Source organism: Mixophyes fleayi, chromosome 9 (assembly GCF_038048845.1).
Source record: "Mixophyes fleayi isolate aMixFle1 chromosome 9, aMixFle1.hap1, whole genome shotgun sequence".
Taxonomy (NCBI): Eukaryota; Metazoa; Chordata; class Amphibia; order Anura; family Limnodynastidae; genus Mixophyes; species Mixophyes fleayi.
The window spans coordinates 42,072,347-42,092,916 of record NC_134410.1 but is presented as its reverse complement, the minus strand read 5'-3'; positions in this window follow the sequence as shown (position 1 = coordinate 42,092,916).

Sequence of the window (20,570 nt, the reverse complement as noted above, 5' to 3'; positions counted from 1 at the left end):
AAGTCCAATAGTTGTGAAGAAGGATTCAGGGCACTCAAGAACGTCCAGCAAGTGCCAAGACTGTCTCCTAAAGTTAATTCAGCGACCAACAGTGCAGAGCTTGTTTAGGAATTGCAGCAGGCAGGTGTGAGCGCATCTGCACGCACAAGGAGGTGAAGACTTTTGGAGGATGGCCTGGTGTCAAGAAGGCCAGCAAAGAAGCCACTTCTCTCCAGGAAAAACATCAGGGACAGACTGATGTTCTCCAAAAGGTACAGGGATTGGACTACTGAGGACTGGGGTAAAGTCATTTTCTCTGATGAATCCCCTTTCAGATAGTTTGGGGCACCGAAGATGGAAAGGGGAGAGCTACCATCAGTCCTGTATCATGACAATAGTAAAGCATCCTGAGACCATTCATGTGTGGGGTTGCTTCTCAGCCAAGGGATTGGGCTCACTCACAATTTTGCCTAAGAACGCAGCCATGAATAAATAATGTTACCAAAACATCCTCCAAGAGCAACTTCTCCCAACCATCCAAGAACAGTTTGGTGACAAACAATGCCTTTTCCAGCATGATGAAGCACCTTGCCATAAGGCAAAAGTAATAACTAAGTGGCTCAGGGATCAAAATATCAAAATTTTGGGTCCATGGTCAGGAAACAACCCAGTCTTTAATCCCATCGAGAACTTCTGGTCAGTACTCAAGAGGCGGGTGGACAAACAAAAAACCCACAAATTCTGACAAACACCAAGCATTTATTAGGCAAGAATGGGCGGCCCTCACTCAGTATTTGGCCCAGAAGTTGATTGACAACATGCCAGGGCGAATTGCAGAGGTCTTCACAAGGGTCCACACTGCAAATATTCACTCTTTGCATAAACTTAATGTAATTGTCAATAAAAGCCTGACACTTATGAAATGCTTGTAATTTTACTTCAGTATACCATAGGAACATATGACAAAAAAGTCTAAAAAACACTGAAGCAGCAAACTTTGTGAATACCGTTAACTTGTGACATTCTCAAATCTTCTGGCCATGACTGTACATTGACCATGAAGGAAGAGGTCTGATCACTTGTAGGACAATTGCTCAAATTATTTCTCAATAGAGTTCCAATATCACAAATATTTTAACCGCAATTTCTATATAATTGCCAGAAAGTTCTAAACATATAAATTTTGTCTTTCCTTCTACTAATCTACAGCCTATCAATTTTTCTTCTGTGAATTGTCATTCTCTTGAAGTCAATTACATTGTATCCATGCTAAGCTAGGTATACTTGTAGAAGATTCATTCTTCATCTTCTGGTTTTCCACCAACAATGTTCACTAAACCTCTGCCAATGACCCTTTTGATATTCATAACATTGAGTACTGAATTTGTAATATTATTATTATCACAGACACAAAAATTCTGTTAAAAGTTATTCATTATTTTGTTATCAGACACAAAATATCCTGAAAATGTAAAAGATATTGTGAAGTTATAATTCCATTGAAATGACAATCGTGATCCAATTGAGCAGACCATCTTTTACCCTATGTTTCAGAACACATCACTCCAAAAGAGTACAGCTCCAATATTAAAATTCACTAATACTTTATTACCATTAATTTCAATATAGTCTTTGGGAACATCACCACATTTTTGTCACAAATATGTGTCTTACTCCTCATGTTTGGCATTGCATTTGCTGGCACTATGTCAGCTCTGATTTTATAATTTGTGAGCTTCTCCTAACAGCTGAGGGTTTTTGTTCATCTCCAGTTTGACAGCTGAGAGCATTTGTATTAGTCCCGTAATTTGTTGAAGATTTTCCTTCTCCTAGAGTGACCTATTCAGGGGCATTTCTTGCACGTTTTTTTTATAAAAGACGAAGCATAGCTATCACCACTCTGCAAAAACGCTTGAAATTAAAACTAGCTCTTACCTGGCAGAGATCGTGTTGCCCTATATTTTTAATGGAAGGTATCTTGCGACATCCAGATCCACAGATACTCCTGATGTCACCTTACTCTAATGAATTAGTTAAGTCAAATGATTGGGCAGTATTTTGGCACAAAAAATGAAAATACTTATTTAATAAATTGGGTGGAAGTAAAGTAGTAGGAGTTTGGATTATTGATGCAATATTTACACTTTTGCATACTGTGGGCCTGATTCATTAAGGAAAGTAAAGCAAAAAAATTGAGTGACTTTGCACCTTGGCATTGGAGGCGGAGGTAAATTTAAAATGTGATGGCAGATTTATAGTTGGGTAGGAAATGTCCTAGATCAACTTTAAATATCAATGTAAAAATAAAGTTATCAAGTATCTGTGTGCTACATGAAAAGCTGCCAGTATTTCACTTATATGCAAAATAATAAACTAATTTGCAACCCATGCATTGTAACATGGTTTATCCAGGTGAAAACTCCTTTTTTTGCCTTACTTCCCTTGATGAATTTGGCCCTTTGTCTCTTCAGATTTGTCCACCTCTCCACACACTAATGTGTACTTCTTCTTTGTAGAAGAATTATCTAAAGTGGAAAGTCAGTGTGCACACTGATGTGCACGTGGCAGACCAACTATTCATTGTGTTTTGTTGATTTCTGAGCAGCGGGGTTAAAAACAGGGATGATTTTTAAATGTACTTTAATGTTGCACCGAATTTCAACTTACTGAAAAAACCTTACTCAGAAAACCCTGTTAACTTAAATCTGACATTGCATTTATATATTTCTCATGAATGAAGTGTAAAAAGAAAGTGTAACAATGTATTGGGTGAAATTGGGCATGTTTGGGAGGATCACGGCAGAGTTTGGTAGATTGGGCAAGGCTTATTTTGTTGTTATTTACTCCATAAAATAATCCTGGTCTGATGAATGTTCATCACATCCAGTGAGAAGTGTCAAAATATATTGTTATTTAAAACAGTGTAAGCCATTTAAGTGGTTAGCACTTCTGCCTTATAGTACTGGGGTCATGAGTTCAATTTCCGACCATGGCCTTATCTGTGAGGAGTTTTTATGTTCTCCCCGTGTTTGCGTGGGTTTCCTCCGGGTGCTCCGGTTTCCTCCCACACTCCAAAAACATACTAGGTTAATTGACTGCTAACAAATTGACCCTAGTCTTTTCGTCTGTCTGTGTGTGTGTGTGTATGTGTGTGTTAGGGAATTTTGACTGTGTGCTCCAATGGGGTAGGGACTGATGTGAGTGAGTTCTCTGTACAGCGCTGCGGAATCAGTGGCGTTATATAAATAAATGGTGATGATGATGATTTATTATTGTGCAAGTGATCATATATACTATAGATGTACATTTTCTTAATTGTAACCATTATATTGTTTCTACATTGCCACAGTCATTGTTTTGCATTTTTCAGCAACTATAAACAATTAAGGGTCTGATAATAATACTATATTTAGCTTCATTAAGAAAATATAGATATGCCCTAAATACATTTATTTCCTATATTTTTTGTAGTTCACATCCTTTCTCCCATATTAAGTTACTGAGTTGTGACAAAGTTTTCTCGTTCGTGTGGTGCATGTAACTCTATACAGTGTAGCAGCTAAACTAAGAATGCTTTGTACATTATTTAGTCATTATGCAAATGGTTGGCTTTCACAATTAAACAATGTCACTGTTGGGTACAATAGATACAGCCACACATTACACATGAATATTTAAAACTTCATATTTATTTCAGGTGTAATTGCATTTTAATAACATTTTAGAGCTCACTGTAAGTTTCCCAATGCATATACAGTACATGCACTAAATGCACAAAATAGGACATTTCGTATTCTGATAAATAAACACAAATAGGCAACCAAGTACCAAGTAATGTACCAACACAAGTAAAACACCAATAGGTCTGGTCATTCTAAAAACAAATGTCACTAGTGTCTTTTTATGTGTTTTGAATGCCTTAAAATTGCATGAAAAATGCATTTAAAAGCACCAGCGCATATGAGCCCTTTCACATGACCCCAATAAAAGTCATATTTAATGTCGGTCAAGAAGCTCAGTGGAGAACTCGGAGCAAAGAGTTCAGCATAAATAAGATTTAAAGTCTGGTCTCAAATGGCTTAAAAGCAATTAAAACCGGAAATTAATACATAATGTTTGTCTTTTTATTGTAATATATGTAATTTTCAAAGCAATTCCAAAACATTCTACAAACTAAACACAGCCTTAGAGTCAACAACAATACTCCTTTTTCAGACTTATAATGACCATTAAATCAATCCAAGTATTCACCAGTGGGTGCCTAAGTGGGCCTCTATTGTAAATATGTGTGATGCAAATGAAAACATGGGAACATGTGAAAAGAGACATTATTTCCATTTTAAATCACATAGTTAATCAAGTCCACATTGTAGACATAAATGTATTATTTTCAGGGGTCTGTTTTAATATTACATATTTACTGATAGATACTTCATACAACTGTGACCTTAGCATGTCTAATTTAGAGCTCCCTTTGAAGAAGTAACAAGTTAAATAGGTTTGAATACTGGATTGTTTTAACTATGCATAAAAAAATGCATCAATATTATCAAATTAACATAACATACCACGCCTTGGGTTGCAATATTGTGTGATCTGGGATCAACTGTAAGCAATAAAAATCAGAATGAATTTCAATAAAATTTAATTTAATTTGTTTTGGTTGAGACATTTTATTGACCACACTGAATGCCATGTGCACGCATGAGCGTACACTTATGTCCACCAGTAAACTTAGCACTTGCAGTGCCAGACAAAGTTATAACAAAAAATGAGACAACTACTTCTTTCCTAACACAAGTATTTTCAGGACATCTAAGCGAAAGATACCAAAAAAGAACCTCACCATCAAAGCAGATAAGGGGTCTGACAACCATGACATATAGATTACATTATCATCACTATCATCAAACCTTTGGATGACTGCATGTGCACTGTGGGTGTCGGCAATGGTTATCCTGAAATACACCAGTCAGGAAAGAAATGTGGCAACATGGGTGGAGATGATCACTCAGTACCAGCAAGCAGCGACTAGCATTGATCTTGCCTTGTAAGGCAATGACTACATCCAAACCATGTCAGGAAAATGTGCCCCAAATTGTACAAAACCTCCAGAACCCTTCAATGATGGAAACAATAATTAGGACTGTAGCGTTCTTTAGGTAAGTGCCACGTGTGCAACTGTCCATTTGGTGACAACATAGTGAAGGATGATTCATCTGACCGTATCCCCTTCTTTCACCTCTTAGTAGTCCATTGTCTATTTTCATTGCATTAGTGAACCCAGGTGTCATGAATTATTAATGCACGGCAACCTGATTATGATATCCTACTCTGTGGAGTTCCCATCTACCATTTTTGATGAGACAGGCTGCTCGTACCACAGATTGATATTAGAAGTCAATAGACCTATTTTACTTCAAATAAGTACATGGATATCATGAATCTGGATTTTGCGCTTCTGCCCATTGTTGACCTTTGTTTATAATGCTTTTCTCTTGGAGTTATCACTTTAGATAATTTGATTTGGAAATTCAGCTTAGCAATCATATCTTTTCAAAGTAATTGTAGTATTAACTTGGAGCCAGGATAGCCATATGTATAGGCAAACAGGGCAGACCAGTATTTTTATACATGACTCTGACTGGGATGCATTCTGAGATGTTGTTTACTTTAATAACCTACGATTCCTCAAAACTCACCTCTTCATGCGGGCCTAACCTACTCCCAACTAGACACTCATGACCACTCCCTCCATCCACCACACTCATTTGTGTGCACCTACTGTCTCTCATTATCCCCCTCCTCTGGAATATAAGCTCTTGGGAGCAGAGTCCTAACTTATGTTTTATGTCTGTCTACCTTGTATGTCCTGGATGTTATATTTTATGCTAGATTTTTGTTGTTTTTTTACTCACACAAATGCAATTTAAATAAATGCAAGATACAGATGTCCCAGTAACAGTAGGGAAACAGTACCAAATAATAAATGCCTAAGGTAAAGTACAGAAGAGTTTGAAAAATGGACCAGTACAGTACAATTGCATTTATGTGCATGATAGCTTGTGTTAAAAAGGTCCAGTGTAAGTCAATGTAAGTCATTAGGTCAGTATATATATGTCACTTTAATCTTCATCATGGAGTTAATAGCATGTATTATATTCTTTGGTGTCTTTGACAATAGTGATAAAGTGACATTTTGCCTGGAAAGGGATTTCGGCTAAATTCGTTAAATTCTTAAATGGTCTTTTGCCTTTATACAAATCTCCTAGAGCAACTGAACTGGCAATTGAAGTCACTTCTCCCTCTTTTCTAATTTCCAATGGTACAAGGCAGGGATGTCCCCCTTTAATTTTTTCACCATTGATCGAGCTATTAGTTGCAAAAATTTGTTCCAAAAGACCCACAAAATCAAGACAGGGAAATTCAAACATAAAAATTGTTATGATCTCCTACTAGTAAATCCATGTTGTTGGGATGCTGTAAATTGCTGGATTTGAGATATTTGATATATTCTGTAACTATTTCTTTTAAGAGTGTTTCCATCAATTTCCCTACTACTGATGTAAGGCTCACTGGTTTTTTGTTGCTTGCCTCTTTCTTGCTTCCACTTTGTGCTATGGAACTACGTCTGATATTTTCCAGTCCTCTGGAATTGTTCCTGTAGCTAGTGACTGAATATTTCTGTTAATGATGTTACCAGCACCTCTTTAAGCTGTTTTAGTATCCTTGAATGTATCTCATCTGGCACCATTGATTTATCCACTGTTAGTTTGAGAGTACTGTTAGGACCTTCTCCTCAGTCTTTATTGCATCAGAAGTTTGATCCTATTGCGAAACTGCCTAAAATGGTTGCTGATGAAAGAATTGCAATTGTTTTGGCTAACGGCTATTGTCATAAGCTTGTAGAACAGGTGGTAGAGGTCTGCACCTATAGCAGCCGCCTTTCCCGTAGAGTTTGTCACGCTCATAGGTACTCAGATGTCCCCAGGTCTCAAACTCGAAGTAGTACAAGCTTATGGATATAACCGTAGCACGGCAAGAGGATGATGGTAGGAGATAACCGTAGACAGGAACAGGCCGAGGTCATAGGACAAAAGCAGGCAGCAAGGTGAGGTCCAGGAAAAGGGCTTGGGCCGGCAGCAAGACAGTATATCCACAGGCAGAGATCAGGGTCACCAGCAATAAATCATGGCCTAAGAAACAAGCCAGAGGTCATACACAGAAGGATTAATCCAAAAATACAGTAACAGAGTACAGGAGCAGGTTAGCAGCCAGGATACTGAACTCTATAACAGGGAGAAGGGCTGAGTCCTCCTTGCCTTAAATAGTTAGATCAACCAATCACAACTAGGAAGGCACAACCTAAGATAATTAACCCTAAGAGGCTGATAATAAATTTCCCCCTACTGCGCATACGCCAGGCTAAATCCCCCGCCGGGACGCGACAAACATCTCGGCATCCTGGCCGTTGCCCTAGCAACGGTCAGGCCGGAAGTGATGTCCCAGTTGTCAAGTAGACAGCCAGGATGGGATGCAGGCAGCAGAGGAGAGTGAGTCACAGCAGTCATGGACATCGCTGCTACTCATAACAGCAAGTTGTTTACAGTTGCTGGGAGAGTTCTGCTTATTCCATTAGGAGGATTACTAAGTGAAGATTCTGTTCCTTACACTGAAAACCATGTATTGTACAGAATTACTGTTTCTTACATCGAGCTCAGGCGTCACATATGTGTCAAGTCAATTACTGAGTTCATCCTTTAGAAGTTAATAAGCTTCATGTGTCCTGCTGAAACTTTGCTTTAGCCTGCAGATTACAATCTTTCTCCTGGGGTTCTGTCTGTTGTAAATTGACCCTAGTCTACAGTTATTTCTTCATCATCATCATCATCATCACCATTTATTTATATAGCGCCACTGATTCCGCAGCGTTGTACAGAGAATTCATTCACATCAGTCCCTGCCCTATTGGAGCGTACAGTCTAAGTTCCCTAACATACACACACAGACAAAGAGAGAGAATAGGGTTAATTTTGATAGCAGCCAATTAACCTACTAACCTATTTTCTACTAACACAATTCACTTGATCAATTTGGATTAATTGCAACTATACTAAGTTTGTGTGATAAGTGTATAATTGAACTAAAAGCATATTGTCTAGATAATCTGCTGCAGCAGCACTTAGTGTAATTGTTTAATTAACCAGTTAGCAATCGGTTGTATTAGAATAGTATATATCCAGTGAAACCCATTTCACTGAAGCACTAGTGCCTCACTTCCCAGTGAGATATATTCATTCAGTGACCTATATGTTGTAGTGATTTATGTTTGCAGATTACTGATATTGTTGAAACAAGATTCCTAAATAGTTTTTTTATTTTGTGACATGTTGAATAACATTGCATATTGTTGGCCTCATGGTATTATTTCCCTACACTACTGCTACTTACTTGTCGCTATGGTAAAACCTTACACCACAAGCAAAGAGAATAAACCCATGTCCCTTGTTTCATTCCAACACTACTGGGGGGGACTTCTTCCTCTCTACCATACCACTGTGCCCGTGGAATCCTATCTTAAACAACTTCTGAGATGCCAACCATATTCCCCATTACACAGCGATAGGAAGAGAAACAGAAAAAAAAATTACGGTACAAATAAAATTTCCAATTGCAACATTAGTGTTCAGCCTGGGAAGGTATGAGAAACCAAGGGAGGGCCTTGACGCTGTTCAGACGAGAGGACTTGACCAGGAGCTGACAAAACTGTCTGTAGGTTGGGCTAATTAGCTCTGGATGTCGGCATGCCTCTGTATGTGGCTGGGTTGAAGGCTCCTAGGGCCGCTGGCAGCCCGTAGGCCGCCTGTTGCTCATAACTGCATTATATAAATATCCTAATACATGTTATTGTATATTGTCTACTTACTTATACATTTTTCCATATATATGCAGGTTTAGTAAAAAAACATAATTAATGAGGTTCTCCACAGATCTGGGCAGTTCATAGTGAAATAGTAGAACTGATCAAGTTCTGCCCTCTGTGATCCTGCAACAGTCCAGCAGGTATTTGTACTCCTGGCCATTTTTCTCATGCTTACAGCTGCAGTTTGGATATTATTGTTAAAGCTGTTTAAACGCAGGTAGGGCAACAGCTCTAGTTTAACCTACAAAAGCTGAAGCCTTAAACAAATACCTGCAGGACTTTTACAGGATTACAGGAGGCAGGAGGGGTGTGTACTACTATTAATTTTGTAAAGAAAAAGAGTTTTCTTTTTAAAAAAATGAAGTAATTTTAAGGCCATTTCTTTAAAACAGTGCTGTAACCAATAGCAACCACGTTTTCATATGCAATCACAGTATCTGATTGGTTGCTATGGTTTACAGCACTTTTTTGTACAATTACTTGTGCACCAGTTTTTATATATTTTCTTAAATATATTCAATTTCTTTTCCACATCCACAATAGTTATATGATATAAAGCAGTCAACTTGTGTCCACAGGGACACAAGATTAATTTGTCCAATGTGCTTCTATTTTATCCAGTCTGATAGAAACTGAAAATATAAATCCAAGCTCTATACATTACTGAGTTCAGAATATCCCCTATAGGCATGTGCTGTAGGTGGCTCCTTCAAAGTTGAATAGCTTACAAATTCTTACTAGAAATGCCAAGACAAGTACACTTGTAAAAATGATCGGCTCAATCTAATTATGATTTTTTTGGCAAAGTGACACACAGAGCTATTCCTGAAATAAAGTCATTCTCTGTACAAAAATGACAGGTAGAATTCAGATTCATTATTTCAGCTAAAATAAATGCCATATTTTAACAAGAAAGTAGAATGTACAATATTCACTATCCTACTAATGGATCTGCTATATTAGGTATGTTTTAGCCCCTAAAGTTAACTTTATTTGTATTAAAAAGAAATATTTATGCAATTAAAAATTATACACTCATAATATCAATGTAGTAAAATCCATTATCCTTGGTCTCATGCCTCGCTTACCCAGCCTTACCAGGGGGCCCGTTTTATCGCCACAGACACAATGAGCCTGAGTCATTAAGAAGAGCAAAGCATTAAAAAGGAGTAACTTTGCACCGGGGCAAACCATATTGCATTGGAGAGGGAGGTAAATTTAAAATGTGGGGACAGATTTATAGTTGGGACAGGACATGTCCTAGATCAACTTTAAATTTCAGTGTAAAAATAAAGCTAAAGTATTTGTGTGCTACATGAAAAACAACCAGTATTTAATTTATGTGCAAAATAATAAATTAATTTGCCGCCCTTGCATTGTGACATGGTTTGTCCTAGAGAACATTTACTCCTTTTTTTGCCTTACTTTCCTTAATGACTCAGGCCCAATATTTGTAAATGTGAGGCCACCAGCCCTGTATTTAATTAAATAGTCAGGGATTTTGATAGCGTGTCTAGGTGTAAGAAAAATGAGATTTTCAGCATTTGTGATTTTGAATTTGAAGCATTTGTGATACCTCATTTACAACAGCACCCAGTTGCCCTTGTCAGTGCTGTCAGGATTAAGCAACCAATTGAAGATATTTGAAGGGGATGGAGCTAAATTTGCAGTCTAGAAAATTGGCACTGCACTGAACAATAAAATTCTATTTGCAATTTTGTGCCCTATTTGGCCACTCCTCTAATCTGCTTAATCATGCCCACAATCCAACCAAATTGTCTATCTGACCAGACACATCCAAGTGTTGCCAAGACCACATCTCTGAGTCATGAAACCCTTTTAGGCACAGACAGGGAAGAGAACTCCAGTCTGCTCTGCTCTTATTATAGCATAGCAGTAGCATTGGGCCCCCCTAATCTCTGGACTCTCTAGCGGTTAACCCACAGTAGTTCTATCGCTGGGCACCAAGAACTATTGATGAGTATGCTATGCCTATAATTGTGTTGCAATCACAAGTTTTGATTTTCTAAACTGCATTAGAAAAATTACAGAATCTGATTGGTTGCTACATATTACAGCACATGTGCATTAAATATTAAAAAAGCTTTATTAATTTTGAAAACAGAATTTTTTTTCTAAAAATTCAATGTTCTTTTAAAATGAACCTCAATAAATGTTTTATGGCTCACTATGTAGTGGGTCATAAGGGGCACAATAGGGCCCTATGTTTTTCTTTCAATGATTGTAATTATTTACCACTTCATGACTGGAAAATGTTCATTCATGAAGAGACCAAACCTCACTTATTGGGATGCATCAGTTTAATGTAAAATATTTTTATTTCTTCGTCTACCCAAATGAGTTTTCTTTTTTTCTTATGGGACAGATATGGCTTTCTTTTAGTAGCAAATTGGAACAAATTCATTCTTGTTTTGTAAATATTACCTAGGGAATTTCTGCAAAAATAGGAAACATACAGTTTTCATCAATTGTTTCTATAGTTACTCTAATGTAATTAGTGTAGCCCTGACAATTTAATTGGCTAGTTCTCCTGAACACAGGTATTCTAGATATCTGTGCTTTGTTCAAGGTTAGATGTAATTATAGAGCATAAAACATAAACACTTTAGTTTTAAAGATTTTTTCACCCCCAACCCTCCTGACGGTATGTCACATCTGCACACAATTGCACAGTAAATATCTCTAGACTACAAGACTCAGCATGCCCTTCCAGCTAGCGGCTGGTTATCTACTGACAAAGCATGCTGGAGTTTGTGGTCTTAGAACAGCTGGAGAGCAACAGGTCTAGAGTCTGTATAAGTGTACATAGGGATGGGGGTGTGCAGAAAAAAGTGGGGTATTAAGAATATTTTGTTGGTTTGGGGTAACATACATTCTACATGACACCTATGTGTTACTGCCTGAGTGCGTGTAAGATGGGGTAGGGATATTTTATTATTTAAATTTTTTCACATTTGTATAATTTTATTTATATATTTACTTTTTTAACATTTTATATCATCATCATCATCATCATTTATTTGTATAGCGCCACTGATTCCGCAGCGCTGTACAGAGAACTCATTCACATCGGTCCCTGCCCCATTGGAGCTTACAGTCTGATTTCCCTAACATACACACAGACAGACAGACAGAGAGAGACAGAATAGGGTCAATTTTGATAGCAGCCAATTAACCAACTAGTATGTTTTTGGAGTGTGGGAGGAAACCGGAGCACCCGGAGAAAACCCACTCAAACACGGAGAGAACATACAAACTCCTCACAGATAAGGCCATGGTCGGGAATTGAACTCATGACCCCAGTGCTGTGAGGACTTTTTATTTTAGAGGAGGACTACAATGAGGTCAACTAGCTGTCAGTTTTAACTTAATAGTTTCTAGTTCCTTTGCTGGAACTAAAGGCTGTTGGTGGTCAGTGCAATGTGTTTATGCACTTTTCAGCTGCAATCTGATGATCAGACTAAAACACTCATTTTAAAATGAATGGCGAATGTGAATGACAAACTTTGAATGAGATTGGTGAACTGAATGGTCAAATGTCGGACCACAAATTTGAAATGGCTCAACTGGTGATTGTAACACAAACATTAGATTTTTGGACATCTGTTATGGAGAGCTCACTTACAGTACTTCAGATATGCCTCTTAGGAGGTGTATCATTGGTGACTTCTAAAGCAGGGTGTAAAGATATGTGCTGATGATGATGATCAACAACATGTTTGTTTACCATGTATAAATAACCCCCCCCCCCAAAAAAAATGCATAAAGTATGCCCTGCCCCCTAATATAATTAACCAGCTTCAGTGTTATAGCCTGGTCAGTATGACTAATGCAGGGGAACAAAGAAGTTGAGGTCCCCCTACAAAAGAGGCAACCTTTCCCATACTTTGTCAGAATGGGCTTGTCACACTATAACAGGGAGATATGAGATCCCCTATCACAATGAGATACCAGTGGCAGTCTGATCAGCAAGGGTGGAATTCTTTGCAAATCTGATGGTAAGTGTATCAAGGTGCAATTTTTGTAAATGATATTTGTTGTTATTGTTTCCTATTTGGTTCATCTGCCCTTGTTTGTCTCATAGTTGTTTAGACCAGGGCCGGACTGGCCATGTGGCTCTTCTGGCAAATGCCAGAAGGGCTAATGGCTAGTTGGGCCAATCCAGCCATCCGCATGCCCGTCTGAGCAGCAGCACCTCCCTGCGCGCTGCTCGGGGGACGGAGATTCGGTGACGTTCAGCCGATGCAAGTAATCACGGCCAATTATTTAAGGTGAAGTGACGGAACCTTTAATTTAATGCTGGGGTGGTTTTAGGCTATTAATCGAACATGGGGCTCATTTTGGGGAGGAGGGCTATTTATTAAATGTGAATATGGATTAATTAATGTCGGGGAAATTTGAGGAAAATGGTTATATTTATTAAACGTAAATGTTATTTAATTTATTGCTGCGACTGTTTGTAGGTAGGGAAATGGGTTTTGATTAAATGGGTATACTGTTAATTTAATGCTATGGCTGGTTGGAGGGAAATAGGTCTACTTATTAAATGTAAATATTATTATTGTTGGGAATGGAGGGAGGCCTAATTATAAAACGTGACTACTATTGATTTAACACCGGGGCTGCTTGGAGTTTTCTAAATCTCATGTACCCATTTTTTTTCCCAAATAGGGCATCCAACATTCCAGGATCAAGACATGCAAGAACTGACTTAAAGACACCAGCAGCCACAGGTGGTGAAAGTGAAAGACAGGTAGAAAAGAGCAGGACAGTCTGCCAACTGTCCTGAATCTGGTGGGGCAGTCCTGAATTTGGGGGACTGTCTTGCTTAGTCAGGATTTGGTCCGACTGCAAAGACAGTTGGGAGGGATGTCCCGCTTCACAACGTACTGCTTGTGAAGGCAGAGCTGTGTGCATCTAACAGTAGTGCACACAGTATTGTCTGTGTATTTGTCTAAAATGATAGCTACATTACATAATAGGGGCCCTGCTGTCTTAATCCACCTCTGGTTAGGGGAAGGGAGCTGATAGTTGCTCCTAGGACAGAGGCTGCAGAGCAAGCCGAGGAGCTCTAAGTAACACAAGATTTGGTAAACTCGTGAGACAAAGACCTTCCCTGCTCACTCTACAGGAAGTTCCTACCACGATGGATGTCAGCAGCACCAGAAGCATAGATAAGTACTGTGGGCTGGGGGCGTGATAAATGTAATGGTTTAATACAATATATGTATTAATGCCCCATGTTGACCCCACCCTTAGCACAATGTGGCCATGCCCTTTTCAGCGTGGCGGCACACAGTTTGTTTGCTACTTGTCTATGGAGGGGGCCCCAAAAGTTCACTATACCTGGGCCCCAAATTTCTGTTGCCGGTCCTGTACATACCATTATCTGATACTGGTAAGTCCTATGCTGCAAATAGAGAGTCAAGCTGCGCATAATACATTTGTATCTTACGGGACATCATATAACAATGAGCTTTGCAAAAAGTACTGTGATATTATTATTATTATTATTATTATTATTATTATTATCTGGAAAAGATGTGTGTGCTTGTGTGCTTTAAATGCCAAGGTTGATTTTTATTCCCAGTCCAGCCCTGGTTTAGACCCTTTTTTTGGTGAGTGTTTTTATTTGTTGGTTTCTCTATTTGCCCTGTGTTTTGTTTGTGGGTGTATTTGTTTGTTGTTTTCTGTATTACCCCTGTATTTTATCTGTTGTTCATGATGGTGAATGGAAGAGAGGTGAGGAGTCTCAGGATATTGTGGAGAAGGAAAGAGAGGAGCAAGTAGGTGAGGAGAACCAGGAGCTCCTGGAAGAGACCGGATCCTCTGCCTCTTTTGGCAAAAAGAAGTCTGGGCACAATGTGAGCTTTAGCTATGAGGACAACTGTATTCATAATATAATTCCGGTGTATAAGCAGTTTTTGGGCACTCTAGCTGTCAAAACTGCCTTTTCCAGGAAAAAGCAGATGTGGACAGTAGTATCTGATACAGACAATGTGGTGGGCCTATCAAAAGGTCAATTCAAAATTGTTGCAAACAAATCTCATTTATAAAAAGACAAGTCAAGGAGAAGATGGCTGAGGAGCGGCGAGCAGCTGCAGGGACCACACTGAACATGCCATACACCTCCTATGAAGAGGAATTCAAACAACCGATCCCTAGTGAGATAAGTGAATGGATCAATGTCTGTGACACAGACATGCCTCTGTCCCAACCTATTGCTAGTGAGTAATGTCTAAAATGTAAATTTTTAAACCCTGATTGGTAAAATAATAATCATGCATCCTGTAAATGTGATACATTTTTGCACATTGAATGCAGAAGCCTTACACATGTTAGATAATGGGCTAAGGACATATGGGTGTTATTTTTTTAGTTCACAGCTTCAAAATTGATCCTCAAAAAATATGTTGAATAACAAACATCTTACATTTTCCCTTACACAGGTTCATCTCAAACACAGACAATCCCAGCAGTTGCTTGTTAGGGTGAAGAGGAATTTTTAGAAGGTAAATCTATCTATAATTTCTAAAAGAATGTGTCACAGGAGTTGGGGGGGGGGGTCATTACTCATCACAGTACAAAAAAATCAAGCACACATAGAACACCAGATATAATAGCATGTAGCATCACCTGCCCTCCCTCTCCCCATTTCACCTATGGTCTCTCACTTTCACTCCTGTTTGAATGGGTGTCTATACCCCTTAGTTTTGTTTTTTGTTTTTTCTTCTGTGAGAATGGACAATGTTACCTGTTTTAGATGTTGTTATACATTCTTACATTTGTGCCATTCTCTCCTCACTAAAAAGAGACTTTGCCAAAAAAATAAAATAAAAATAAAAATTGAAGTTACATATATCATGTCACTGCCATTACACATTTTCCTGTAGGCAAAATTACCTGTTAATGGTTTTGTTCAGCTAATGTGGATTCATTTTGTTTCATTTTCGAAGCGACATCCCAAGAGTATAGACCAACAGAATGCAATGCTAAAACTGGCCAATCACCAGCACCCGAACTAGCAAAGGAAGAACACATTATGTTGGAATGTGTGGAGAACTTTCCCGAAGTTGTGGAGTCTGTGGATGCTGGCCCACAGAGTCTTCCGCAAGCAGCTCAACCAAGCCAAGGGGAACCATTCACAGTTTCAAATTTGGCTGCCTCTATTGAAAATTTCCGACAAGTTCAACAAAATGTATTGGCCATTCATCAGGAAACAATTAGGGGAACTAATATGCAATTGTCCAAAGGCATAAAAAAGCTGCACCAAATCCATCACACACAGGTTCAGGTGTCGAACAGTTTTGAGCGAATAAATTTAAGCCTTATTCACATTGCTACAGCAATTAATAATCTGACTGGCGCTGTGAGAGAGCTTTCCAGAAATCTGGTTTCATATGCAAAATATGTTATTGGCCCTCCTACCTGTGCCTTCCATATCAAGTGACACTATAACGCATAGCCACTGACTCTGCCATGTGTTAGTGTACAGATCAGTGGAAGAACAGTTTGACCATACTGGTGCTTGTAGTAATACCTGTACCTGTAGTGCACCAACATAAAATCTAAACAAACCAGACACCTCATTTTACTAATCATTTTATTAAAAATACAACACCCCAGTAATACATACCAATATCTGTAATGGATCCAATCTTGTAACCTTTAAAAAAATACCTAATACAATTAATTTAAGCGTGAAAAAAACCCGAAAAAAATCTGCAGTTTCTAATCACAAAAGATAATCCGGGACCCACTTTTTTATCATTAAAGTCATTCATTGGGTATTATGTGGTTTGAATAGGGGAGATTAGCAGTGTGCTGATTCTGGCGATTTTCACAACAATCTCGCAGCGAGTTTGCAAAATTGCAGCTTCGTACATATGGTGACTTGTAGTGTTAGAGTGGCCAAACACTGAGATGGTGATTTATAGCGATTTGTAGTATGACGATTTTGTTGAAATCACTTTGCTGGTGATTTACTATCACCTCGCACTTTCATATATCAACAAATTTAAGCTTGCCCAAGAAAATCACTGTAAACCTCAAACCACACCTTGACATTTACATTTCTCAAAAAATATGCCCCATGTTAAATAACATGCGTCTACTTACTCCTAGCACCCATGAGCAGTGAGTGCCAGGTTAATGGTTAAAAGTACAATATAGGAATAGTAAACGATCTCTAGGCTCCTCTACCTGCAACCTAAATCCACAAACCAGAAAAAAAACAACCAAACAAAAAGTAATAGTAAATCTTGAAAGCCACAAAAAAGATGATAGGTCTTGCAGATATGAAAATAAATGATACATACATGGTATTATGGTGTAGTAAATACAGACCAAAATGATTCACCACAGTGCCCTAATGTGTGACATGCATTATACGCACATCACATGAAAACAGTATAGAGGAAAAGTGAATAATCATTAATAGTGATGAGCAAAGGAATGTCTTATTTATTTTCGTATCTTAGAGACATATCGTCATTGGCATGGCTGTCAAGAGAAATCAGTAAATCAAGGCGGTACAGCACTGTACTTGAATAAACTCATTTTTTATTTATTGAGCATATTTGTGTTTGATCTATTGTATCTCATTTTGTATGTATAGTACCAGCGCCATATAATCAATACTTTGTTTACTATTTAAAGGATAATAGTGTTAAAATAACTAAGTACATTTGTGAAGCTACAAGTTCGAGTAAGCTCTAGCAGCCAGGGTCTGCAGGAACATGTAGTTCCACAAACGTACCTAATGGTAAAAATAACAAGACACTTGTTCTATTAATATTTTATTTGAAATAGCTAAATTCCTCACTTTCCATTTTATTATTCTGTCCTGAAGTAATCCCTTAGTAATAAAAATAACAGAACTAGTGATGACTACTTGCTCGTAGTTCCTGCTTGGAGCACTGCTGTCACGAAGCTGTAGCCCAAGCTGAAGAGCAGAAGGCAGATGTTAAGATAAAATCAGAGCTCTTTATTGCAGGACAGACATGAATTGGGTAAGCAATGTACAAATAACATGTACGAAAATAATGTTAAGTTGAAGTGAGACAATTAGTCAGAATGCAGTTAAAATCATGCGGGTGAGTGACAGGAGTACTCGCTATTCAATGATGCTTGCAGGAAATAACAGCCAATATAGACAAGAGGAGGGTCTTGCTAATCTTCATAAACTTCCAGCTCATGCAGTTCTCCCTCTGTTCCTGCACCGGATTCCACCCTCCCATCCAGCAATTGGTAGTTAGTGGGAGCATTTAATGGTCATCTGTTTCTTTTTGGCAGTAGGAGAGCCTTGCAGTCAGTAGGTTTGCATATGGTGCTGGGTTCATCTAGTCATAGGTCACTACACCAACTCCCCCCCCCCCCCCGCTCCTGTTGGTGTCAGCACATGGTTGGTCCACCTGTGAGGAAGACAGTCGGCCGGTATGCACAGGTTACCCCCGGCAGTTAAGAAGGGGGTGTAGTCTTGCCGCTTGGACAGATTTTAGCACCGGCCAATAGATAAGGTATGATCCTGGGTTGGCAGTACTATGGTCTGACCTTTCCACCGTTATTGGCTTTGCTTATGTTGACTGACCTGTTCTCGTCCACCATCCAGTCCTCAGTAGGTCAAGTTAATAAGTTCACACAATACATATAATAAATTATATGTATTGTGTGATATGATGGGAACTTCCACGCTATGCATTTTAAGTAGTTCAGGGGATGAACCTCAGTGGATGAAGGCAAGAGAAGGTAGCAAAAATAATGCATGTATTCATGCTAAACAGCAGCAAGGTTGAATATTTACAAGTACAGGAGTCAGAGGAGTTAAGGATTGCATACATGAGAACAAGGACTGTAGGTATATTGCTACAGGAATCACAGAAGTTGAGGATTGCATACAGAAGCACACTGGTAATTCTTGCAAATATGCTGAGCAGGAAACAAGACTTGAGAAACTGATGCACAGAAACAGGCTGATTAATAGCAGGACTGGAAACACACTCTAGTCACAGGATTTTAAGGATTGCATACACAGGTATACATTGGAAATACTTGCAAATATGTGGTGCATGACTAGAAGCTCACTGTCGTCATAAGAGCTTATGGACTGCACACAGCAGAAAACAAAGCTGGAACAATTTGGCTTGCACACAAAAATAAAGCATATATGCCAACTTTGGCAAATGGTTTTCCAGGAGGTCCGGGGGAACGTGTGGGGGCAGGGTTCAGAGAATTGTGTCATAGGCCCCACCTCCTATCACCATTTTTGGCCTATAACAGCAGGGGGAATCGCATCACTAAGCCCCAGCCCCTCCATTCAACTTACTGAACTGGTCGGGATGCTGGAGGTTGCTCTGCTCTCCCGGGAGTCCAGGAGGACCTAAACCTACTGAGCAGGCTCTGGGACTAAGTCTGTGCAAGGATTGTAACAAAATCGAATTAATGAACAGGGGCCAGTATGCGAATAACCAAAGAGAGTGACTTGTCTCTAATTAGCTGGAGAGTGGGAAACTGCTCTGATTGACTGTTCATGTATTGACCCCCCCCTAGATCAATTAGGTTCAATCATTGACCACCAGAGGTCATTAGATCAATAGATGCATAGACATTCAGACAAGCCGCTCTGATTTAGAAGGATATTAAATATTAAAGCATGCAGTGTCTATGAAAAAGTTTATTTTTTTGGAGTGATACTAATGTGGCAGGTGGTTGGACTTTGAAATTTGCACTTTTTCACAGTGTGCATCTTCAGATTTTTATACCTCTCCATGCACCTAGATGTACTTATAGATTACAGAAGCATCTCCCATGACCATAGAATAGTCATGAGCCTAAAAATGCAGTAGAAAGACCATCCAAGTTATTATACAGTGCATACATGACCTCTAAGTGAGATAGCCTTTTTTTGTGAGGCTACAGTTTATAAATTAACTAGGGGCTAATGTAATTACTATGCCAGATTGTATAACATATCTTGTGTGGAATAGCTCTGTGCATGCCCTGAAAGTGAGCCCAGATTTGCGTGATTCTGCCACTTATGCCAGGCTGTGCCTTGAGAGGAGGGATGGGGTGGGGTGCTCTAATGTAGGCCAAATACAGTATTTGCAAATGGATGTAGATTGGGAAAATGATGTATATGCAGTTTAGAAAACCGTATTATTTGTGGGTGGTCAGGGGCAGGTGTAAATATCGGATGATGATACCCATATGCATGCTGTAACTTGTAGTGCCACAAGCATGTACTATAAATGGTGTCCCCATCTGGAAATAACAAGTGTTACCACTTATTCCCAATTGAAAAACGCTATGGAATATGTTGGTGCTATATACTGTAAATAAATGTTAATGATTGATGATGTAATCAGATGATGTAATGAAATAGAATGCCATTATAATAAAATAAAAAAAACTTTCCCTTACATATAATCATTAATAAAATTTGGCACACTAATTTATTAATAAAATAACTTGGCCCCTGTAAGAATAATAAATTTTGCCCTTCTAAACAAGAAATCCAAATTACCCTCATAATTAAAACTGTATTGTGCCTCATGTTATTTTAAGAATTGCCAGGTAACTCTAACAGCATTCTTTTTCTTTTTCTGTTGAATCTCGGGCAAGTGTCCATTTCTGTTGAATCTCCAGCGAG